This window comes from Bremia lactucae, linkage group LG6 (assembly GCF_004359215.1).
Source record: "Bremia lactucae strain SF5 linkage group LG6, whole genome shotgun sequence".
NCBI lineage: Eukaryota > Oomycota > Peronosporomycetes > Peronosporales > Peronosporaceae > Bremia > Bremia lactucae.
This window is the reverse complement of record NC_090615.1, coordinates 623,445-633,028: the sequence shown is the minus strand read 5'-3', so window position 1 is coordinate 633,028 and position 9,584 is coordinate 623,445.

Sequence of the window (9,584 nt, the reverse complement as noted above, 5' to 3'; positions counted from 1 at the left end):
GAGGTTGATGAGGTGCACGGAATGAAGGGCTAGGCTTCACCCGTTGACATACCTCGCAAGCACGAATGTACTTGCACACGAACTGATACTAGCAGGACAAGTAAAAGTCGCGACTTATTGTGAGGTAGGTCTTCTCACGTCCACATTATCCACTTGTTGGAGCATCGTGACACCCATACATGATGCGCGAGCGCAAATCATTGTGAGTTGGGACGACGACACGTGGGGTGTCGCCGGTAACGGCTGTGTAATACAATAAGCCGCTACGTGTTGTGTATCGATCGGATGACGATCGATATAAAGCCAGGAAATCTTTAAAAGATTTATCGGATGGATTCATTAAATGATCCATTGAACGTAGGAGGTCTTTATTATCTGTGTATGCTTTTTTTATGACATCTATAAAAGTTGATGAAGGAACAATCGTAGTGAGTGTTGCAATTGTGGAATTAGTTTCACTGTTGAAGTGCACAGCCGACTTGAAATCGGGTCGGCGTGATAACGCATCAGCGACGAGAAAAAAATCCTAATTTATATTTAGCGGAGAAATTAGACTCCGCGAAGAAGGATAGCCACCCCGCCATTCTTTGCGAGAGGTGTGGGCTATTTGCCGCCGTGCGTAATGACGCATGGTCCATAAATACGATGAACGGTATATCTCCGAGGAGATAGACTCATAACTTAGCCAGTGCATATTTCATGGCAAGGAGTCGCTTGTCATGCTCTAGATAATTGCGTATAGCTGGTTGCAGCTGACGCGATTTGTAACGGGGTGTATCGTTACATGAAATTAACACTTAAAGATTGTAAATAAATATATTATCTGAGAGGTAGATAATATTTGGAGAATATTACTTTATATAGTAATGTTCAGAAATATTATCCATGAATATGTATAGGCCATTATATCTATTTATCCCGCAGATTAATCAGCTGTAGATGTAAACAAAAGAGAGAGACAGATAAGATAAGATAAGATAAGATAAGATAAGAATTCAATTGCATGCTTAGTATTAGTTTATATTTGAGTTAGCATTGAGAGATAGAAAGAAGAGAAACTTAATTATATTGATACAGTTTTCATTTAATCCTCTTTAAGGTAGTTGTCTTAAAATGAAGTCGTCCTCTGCTCGTACTAAGTGTACGTGAAGTGACGTAAGACACCATTCGCAACTGAAGCAGTGCGAATTGGACTTGTACTGAAGCAGTACAAGTCGTAGTGCCCCGTGCCATGACTTGTCCCCGTCATCTGCAATGTCATGAACAGATGACATACTCCAGCATCATCCAATGGGAGTAGGAGGTGACATATCCACCGCAGTAAACTCATTAGCGTCTACTGAAATATTTGCCTTACTAACAGCTTCACTGATACATGCAGCTGCCAGCTTAGCGGCCGCGCGGCCCACGCGCACATACCTTTTTGTTGCCATCTTGATTCTGGTCAAAAATCGAGAATGCAAATACAATCGGTATATTGATTAAAATCATAATGCAAATAAAATCGGTATTTAGATAAAATTATAATGCGAATAAAATCGGTATTTTGGCTAAAACCAATGATGTTAATTACATGAAAAGACTTAGTTATATTTTCCGTCACTTTTCATCAATCACTATGGTGACTGTTGGTTAAGGGGGAGGGTTATAAAACGGGGTGTCACGTTACATAAGTATTATTTCTTTAAAGAGGAGTAATAAATATTATTTCCTATGAAAGAAAAAAAACAAAGAAGTGCAAAATTATTATCTTCACTAATTTTGACTTACATAGTTCCAATAATACCAAATTTGGTATTATTGATGAAATAAAACATTAGCTTTATGATTCGTTGACCTACGTCTAAATCAACCCCCCAATCGTTTTAAGATACGATTTTGCGGTGCGAAAGGAGGCGCTATACTTAGTTGGATATTAATAAAAAAGGTTCAGTAGTAGATAGAAGATCGTTACGAAGGAAACTTATTATTATAGTACAGTTTTACTTTTTTCTTAATGCTAAATCCCTTCAATTACAGTTGGTAGCTAAAGCCCTTAGTGTAGCGGAGCAACTTCGCTCCTAAAGTCAGAGGAAGACTTTCAGACTCAGAGAGTCACCTAATTGTATTGAACTATTGAGTTTTAACAGCTCAAGGAGACGTAGGAAGGCACTTAACGCTTTAAGATCAAAAGGGCAACTGCACTTTATTTAATTATTTAAATCTTAAACCTTACTCTAGCAAATTTAAAATAAATTTCGGCCGCCAGATATAAATCTGGCGGCGACAACATTAGTTACGTAAAATAAATGGGATTTGAAGTATTTAACTATTTTAGAATAGGATAAAAGGGTATTTCACTAATAAAGTAAATGTGCCACAACAACGGTTCCCCAACCGATATGTGCCCCCCCCCATCAGACTGTTGACACCAAGTGACAACATCGCTTCATTTCCTCTTTGAGGTTGGAACCTAAACAGTTAACCGTTCGGTTGACTTTCCTTTCCTTTTTCCAATGATAATCAAGCGTGAGTCATAGACTCTTAGCTTCTTCCTCGACGATGAGGAAATTGTGGACTCTGAAAGTCACTCTCCATCAGAGGGTGAGGAGAAATAGCGTCGCTCTTAGACGCCTTCTTTCCCGGATGAACGTCGGCTGGCCCCGAACCCGTTCCCAGAACGTGGAGCCGCTGATGTTTTAGCTGCATTGAGCAGGAAACAGGACTCTGAGTTCAACAATATTACAAATCCGCTCGATGAAGAACAAGAGCGGATTATCCTCATAGAGGAACAAGCTCGTCGTCGAGATGCCGAGATAGCAATAGCTAAGGCTCAGAGTTAATATAGGTTCACTCCGCTTAGTGCGGACGAGCGTCTTAAAGACATCACGGGTCACAGCTTGGCCATCTGGATCTCCGGTTAAACGGCAAGAACGCCAGAAGCGATCGCTGCTCGCAACGCTCTTCATGAGCGATACCTTTCGCCGAAGGTTATGACGCGAAGTCAGTATCTGACGCGTTTACGTGATCAAGCCTGTGAGGATTCGGTGGCCTCAATGAGGCAAATTCCGATCGTTTTGTTTTCAAACGATGCAAGGAGTGAAAACGAAGTCTCATCTGAGAACTGAGTCCACCGAGCCCGTCGCCTCCGTAATTTTCGGAATATTGGAGATTCTGCGGGTGTGGCTGATGTTTGTCTGGAACGGAAGCTTCGCTTTGATTTCGCCAAGAGATTAGGCCAAAGGCCAGTTGCGTTTAGCATTTATGCCACAAAATGAAGAAAGGCCTCGCCGATATTTCAGTGCTTCGGTTGATCGGACAACCATGAATCGAAGCCACACTGAGGCTAGAGATCCACCTAATCCCTCGTCCAGTGCTGGAAAGCGTCGTTTGACGCGAGTTGACCCTTAGCTTGGCGCTCAAACACGTCAACGACGTACGGGCAATCTTGCCAAAGGAGTACCTCAAATTACCACGAATTTTCAGAAGAGGGGTGCCCTAGCCGCTTCACCAGATACTGGTATTGACTCTTACGACGACGTCGCTTTGAAAGTTTCTCCACGTGAAATTGAAGGTTCGCCCGCGCTATAGCAGCGCGGGAGAGGCCAAAAATTTGGCGAAAGCATTTGATGCTCTAAGTCACGAGGTGCAGCTTCTTCGTGAGGTCCTTGCTCGGGTTGAGAGCTCTTTTGAAAGCGGCTCGGGACAGTCTTTCGACGCTGGAGCGTCAGCAACCTCGTTTAGAGGGCCAGCTGGACATTCTTGTGCGGATGCAGCAATACGGCACGACCGCCTGTCTCGGCGCAAGCACTTTTAAGTCCACATAGGAAGGGTCCCGGTATGGCTAAAGGAAGCCAACGTGGAACACTGGAAGTGTTCGCAGCTTGCTAGGAAGGTTTAGCGTATAAGCTAGGCCACGTCCATAAATAGCCCAATCAAGCGCGGGCGTATTTTGGTCTTGAAGACTGCAGAACCCAAGTTGGTGGGTAGATTTTTAGCGTTTAGTAAAATTCGGTCTCCGGTCATATAAGAATTAATACAGCTTCTGCCTTTGGCGTCTGCTTGTTCTTTTTGTTTGTCTTGGCAATCAGCCATCGTATCCCTTTACATGTCTTAAAATACTAAATCGCGTCACGAGAAACTCACTTGCTTGTTTCCGAACGGTAACACGGCTGATATCAGCAAGCCTATCTGCTAATTCTTCCCCACCAAGCCCTGAGCCACGCAGTGGTATTCTTAACGGGACGCGTGGGCGCGTGAGACCGTTGACATAGAACGGAGTATAAACTGTAGAGGCAAGTGCAGCGTTATTTAACGCAAACTCCACCACTTGGAGCATTGAACTCCAGGGTTTTGGTGTCTAAGCACACACACTGCGTAAATTGTCTTCAATGAGGCGATTGACACGTTCAGTTTGACCATCGGTCTGCGGATGGTCCGCAGTGAACATATCCAATCTGGGGCCAAGCACTCGAAACATTGATTTCCAGAATTTACCCGTGAAACGGGGGTCCCGGTCCGAGATAATGCCACTGGCAAACCGTGTTATCGAAACACGCGATCATTAAACAGCCTTGCTGTACCTTCACCATCAATGGAATCCGACGCAGCCGCTAAGTGAGCCATTACGCTCAATCGGTCAACAAAGACCACGATGCCGGAGTTACCGGTCGAATCTTTCGGTAGGCCAAATACAAATCCATAGTAATGGACTCCCAACAAGCCTATGGGTGCGGGCAGACTTGTCAGTGGCGCAGCGGCATGCGCCGAGGGTTTAGCCCGTTAGCAAGTTTTGCATGTGTGAACGTATGTGCTGACCAATTTGTAAAGTTTGGGCCACCAATAAATCTGGCTGACAAAGCCGTAGGTCTTTTCTTTACCGAGGTGACCACTAAGGACAGTATCGTGTGCCTCATAAAGGATTCGGCACTTCAAATCCTCATCATGAGGTACAACGACATGCGGTGGATCCGCAGTGTCCGTGCAATAAAATAACAGGTTGTTATCGATAGAAAATCGATGTAACCTTGCACGCAAACTTGCCGGCAATTTAATATCCGATTCAGAGTTCTTTGGAGCTCGTAGCAGAGCTACACATTGTTCATCCTAGACGTAAGCCGAACGGATTAATTCAGTAATAGGCGACGTGATAATCGTTAAATGAATAAAACTCATAATCTGGTCTGCGTGATAACGCATCGGCCAAAGCATTCTGCTTGCCAGGCTTATACTTCACCTCGAAACTGTATTTGACGAAAAAGGATAGCCATCGGGACATTCTCTGTGAGAAATTGGCCGACTTAGTCGTAGTGCGTAATGACGCGTGATCTGTATACATCACAAACGGCTTAAAGCCCAGCAGATGAACTCTGAATTTGACGAGAGCATACTTCATAGCAAGTAAATCTTTGTCATGAACTGAGTTGTTCTTTTTGACAGCTTTAAGCTGTCTAGCGTCGAACGCAATAACACGTTCACGCCCATCAGCATCTGTTTGTAACAGAGCACTATCAATGACAAAATCTGATGCGTCACAGACGACACTGAAAGATCAATTTTGGTTTGGCAGTGTCAGAATCGAGGCATGGATATGACTATCCTTAACTGCTCAAAAAGCATTACTTTCGGTGCTAGTCCAGCACCATTCTGTATCCTTTTAAGGAGATTGGATAATGGCCTAGCCATATCAGCGTAGTTTTCGCTATATTTGTGTAAATAATTGGCGAGACCCAACCACTTACGCAAATCCGTTTGTTCTTAGGAACCGGCCAATCTACTATGGCTTTTACCTTAGCGGGATCCGCTCTAAGGCCTCGCTTTCCAACGAAGCATCCTAAAAAAGGAATTTCGGCTGCAACAAAAATGCATTTAGATGCATTGGCATACAATTTGTTTGTGCCCATGCACTCGGGCACTGCTCGCAAATGGTCTAAATGGTTTTCCATATCCGACCGACCCTTCTCCGCACGACTATGGATAAAAATGTCATCGAAATAAGTCTGTGCATATTCTCGATGAGGACGAAACAGTTGCGTAACTAGACGATTAAATGTTGCCGGGGCGTTGGAAAGCCCTTGTGACAAAACCAGCCACTCCCATAACATGCCGCTTGTGTGCTAACCGATGTAAGCGGGATATTGCTAGCTCGCATGAGCAGTTGGTAGTGGCCATCGACTAAGGCAAGTGCACTGTACATTGTACATCCCACCATATTGCTCTGAAAAAATCCTTTCTAGGAAGGGGTTTTGTGCTGGTATGGTGGCAGCGTTAAGCTTATTATAAGCATGTACAATGCGCCATTTACCACTTGGCTTTTTGTTACAAAAAAAATGTGTCGAATGAGGAGATTTACTCTCTCGTACCATTCCCGCCTCGTGCTTAGCACGGAAGAAATCGTCAATGACGTCACACTGCTCCCTTGGCAAAGGCCATTGTCTTAAGACACAGTATTTGGTTCCCGGAACCAAGTCAATTTCATGATGCACAACTCTATCCGGAGGTAAAACAGATGGTTATTTCTTTTAGTTAGCTTTTATGTCTTCAAAACAGCTTCGTCTAGAAGTGACGATGTGTTTAACCTAATCGCTGGTCAAATGACCACCATCCCAGATAAGTCACCAGCCTTTAAGGCTCGGCAACACTCATCAATAGACATTTCGTCTAGCTCTTAAAGAGCATGTAACGAAGGGACTGCCGCAAGCCCCCCCCCTCAACGTTACCGGTTACACCATTAATAAGCGTATGTAAATGCTCGCTCGTTTCACTTTGTGGGGGTATAAACGCATCGCGTCTCCTCATCCTCGGATTAGAGATATTACGCCTCTTAGAGCCGGGACATTCACGTCCCCGAATTTTCCAGTTTGTATTGGTCCTATACCAGACATGGTGTCTATTTTGACATCCGACAAAGAGTAAGGTAGCCTTACTTCCCTATCCAGCGAACGTTTACGTGTCACTTCACGTGCATTAGGGGTTCGACCCAAATTGCCCTGGCGAACCGCAAATAGTGTCACTATTGACACTCAGTATGGTGCCACCTCGGCCGACCATACTCGGTGGACTTAGACGTGCAGCACCACGTATCTCAGGGATATTGCACCATTGAGGTGCTGGCGAACCGCCAACAGTGTCACTACTGACACTCAGTATGATGCCACCTCGGCTAATCATACTTGGTGGACTTTGACGTCCCACTCCACGTATCTCAGGGGTATTGCACCCTTGATGATTCGGATTTAGTTCAACAATGCTTTCAGCACTTAGTGAATCGTTAATATAACGAGGGTCACACGACGGAGCACGTGCCGTTCCACTTATTTCTGCTGAGTCGGGCTCAGAATTAATGTTTTTAACATTAGAGTATGATAACTCAGACATGGCAATGTCTAAAACACTGACAGACTCATTCAATGATCCGCGCCTATAGCGCTTTTGTTGTCTAGCAAACGTGAGTTCATGACTCTCCAAAACTTTGCTAGGAACATTGCGCGTGGCGCCTAAGGTCTTAGACCTCCAATCAATCCATGGCTCATGGTGTTCTATCCAGAACATACCAAGAATGAGATCATATCTCGAATCCAAATCAAGGACTAGACAGCGTTCCATACTGTCAAAGTCCAAAACCTTTATACACAAGTTCAATTGAACTTTGGGAACAGTGACACGAGACCGTCACTAAGCGAACAGTGATTGTATCACCTTCATGCGCTCTAAAAGCCTCGACGTATTGCTGACTTCCTTCAAGGGTAAGGCGTCGAGTATAATTGCAAGAGGCTCCTGAGACACGGCTTATCAAAGCCCGCAACAGTCGCTTGAGCGACTAGCAAGCCAGGCTTGTACTCTTGCCCCGTGTCATTAAGCACCGAGCTAATTGGGACTAGGTTCTGTTTATTCTCACCTCCTTGAGGTTCAACAGAGCCTAGGTCTTCCCCAGTAGGGCGCCGCACCTACTGGGTATCGACGTTTTCCCGCACTGTACCAGATCTCTGGTTTAGGTTGGGATTGGTTCTCTTTCGAGCTTTACGCGAATTTTGAAGAGGGCAGGCAGGGCGTAAATGTTTCGTGCTTCCGCACATATAACATCTACGGATGGTCTTATGCTGTTCCACAGCTTAGAGAGCCTCTGATCCGTCCTCAACGAGGCTAAGATTCATGGGTTCCGGTCTATTGGACGGAACCCATGTGCTCGAAGAGCTTGTGCGGTAAACAGGCATGCTAACGTGAGCAGGCTTTTAGTCGAACTCAGCGCGTAGCACTATGGCAACTGCCTTTTCGAACGTAGCAGGATGAGATCGGATTAATACCGTCCGGGCAACACCCTCATTGAGACCCCTCATAAAAATCGTTAAGACACTTTCTTCTTGCACCGGGTTTTGATGCATTGATGTATCTCAACTCCTGGACAAAGCCCCTAGGGTTCGTTTACCCTGTCGAGTCGCTAGGAGCCGTGCTCGCATGCAAAAAAACGATCAGCCGGTGCAAACATGCTCGTTATCTGCTGCTGTAGCGAATCCCATGAGGGAAAAGTGTCGTTTATAAACGTGCTGCACGATAGTGCCTACTCCATAGCTCTACCTCCAAGTTTTGAAATGGCATAGCCACCTTTTGCTGTTCTGTTAAGAACAAGGCGGAATCAATGGACATTTCCATCTGCTTGATTTAAAAAGGGAGAATCTTCCCTCTTTACCCTCAAAAGTCTTCATATTTATAGTTAGAAGGCGAGCCTTCGGCTCTGAGTCAGGAACAGAGACGTACCGGGTAAGCATAGATGCTGCTAAGTGGTCCTGTACCTGACAGATCAGGGAGGCTTCGTATCGCATAAAAGCTTCAAGCCTTGCATGCAGGACCTCTGGTCCCTCGAAGATTATAAATTCCACGTGCTCAAGCTCAAATAAGTTTTTGAGCTTGTCATAAGCGGTGCGTTGCGCTTCTGACAATTCTGGAAACTCTTCCATTTTCGTAAGGATTTAGTCTTGTAAGGACTCAGGTGTAGATTGACTTCGAGTGCTACCAGGTGTAGCGGAGCTACCTCGCTTCTAATGTCAGAGGAAGACTTTCAGACTCAGAAAGTCTCATAGTTCTATTAAACTATTGGGTTTTAACAACTCAGGGAGTTGTACAAGCTATTGAAGCTTAAGAAATCCTAGTTCAAGGGATTCTGGGGGTCATAGAACCAAGCGGCAACTCATGCACAAGAGGATAGTCCTTAGAAAAGCTTCTATCTCTTACTGATTAATGCGCAAGCCTTGGGAAGGCACTTGACGCTTTAGGATCAAATGGGCAACTGCACTTTATTTAATTATTTTAATCTAAAACCTTACCCTAGCTAAATTAAAAATAGAATTCGGCCGCCAGATTTATATCTGTCGGCAACACAATTAGTTACCCATAATAAATGGGAGTAAGTATTTAACTATTTTAGAATAGGATAAAGAGGTGTTATACCCAGAAAGTAAATAGACCCAAAACAACGGTTCTCCAACCGATGTGCCCCATCGCACTTAGCTATCTAGAAACCTTCTTCTGTACTCTTGTGTACATAAAGTTTCGAGGCACCCTACCTACACTGTAATCAGTGTAAGGTTAACTGTTGATTAAAGGACAAA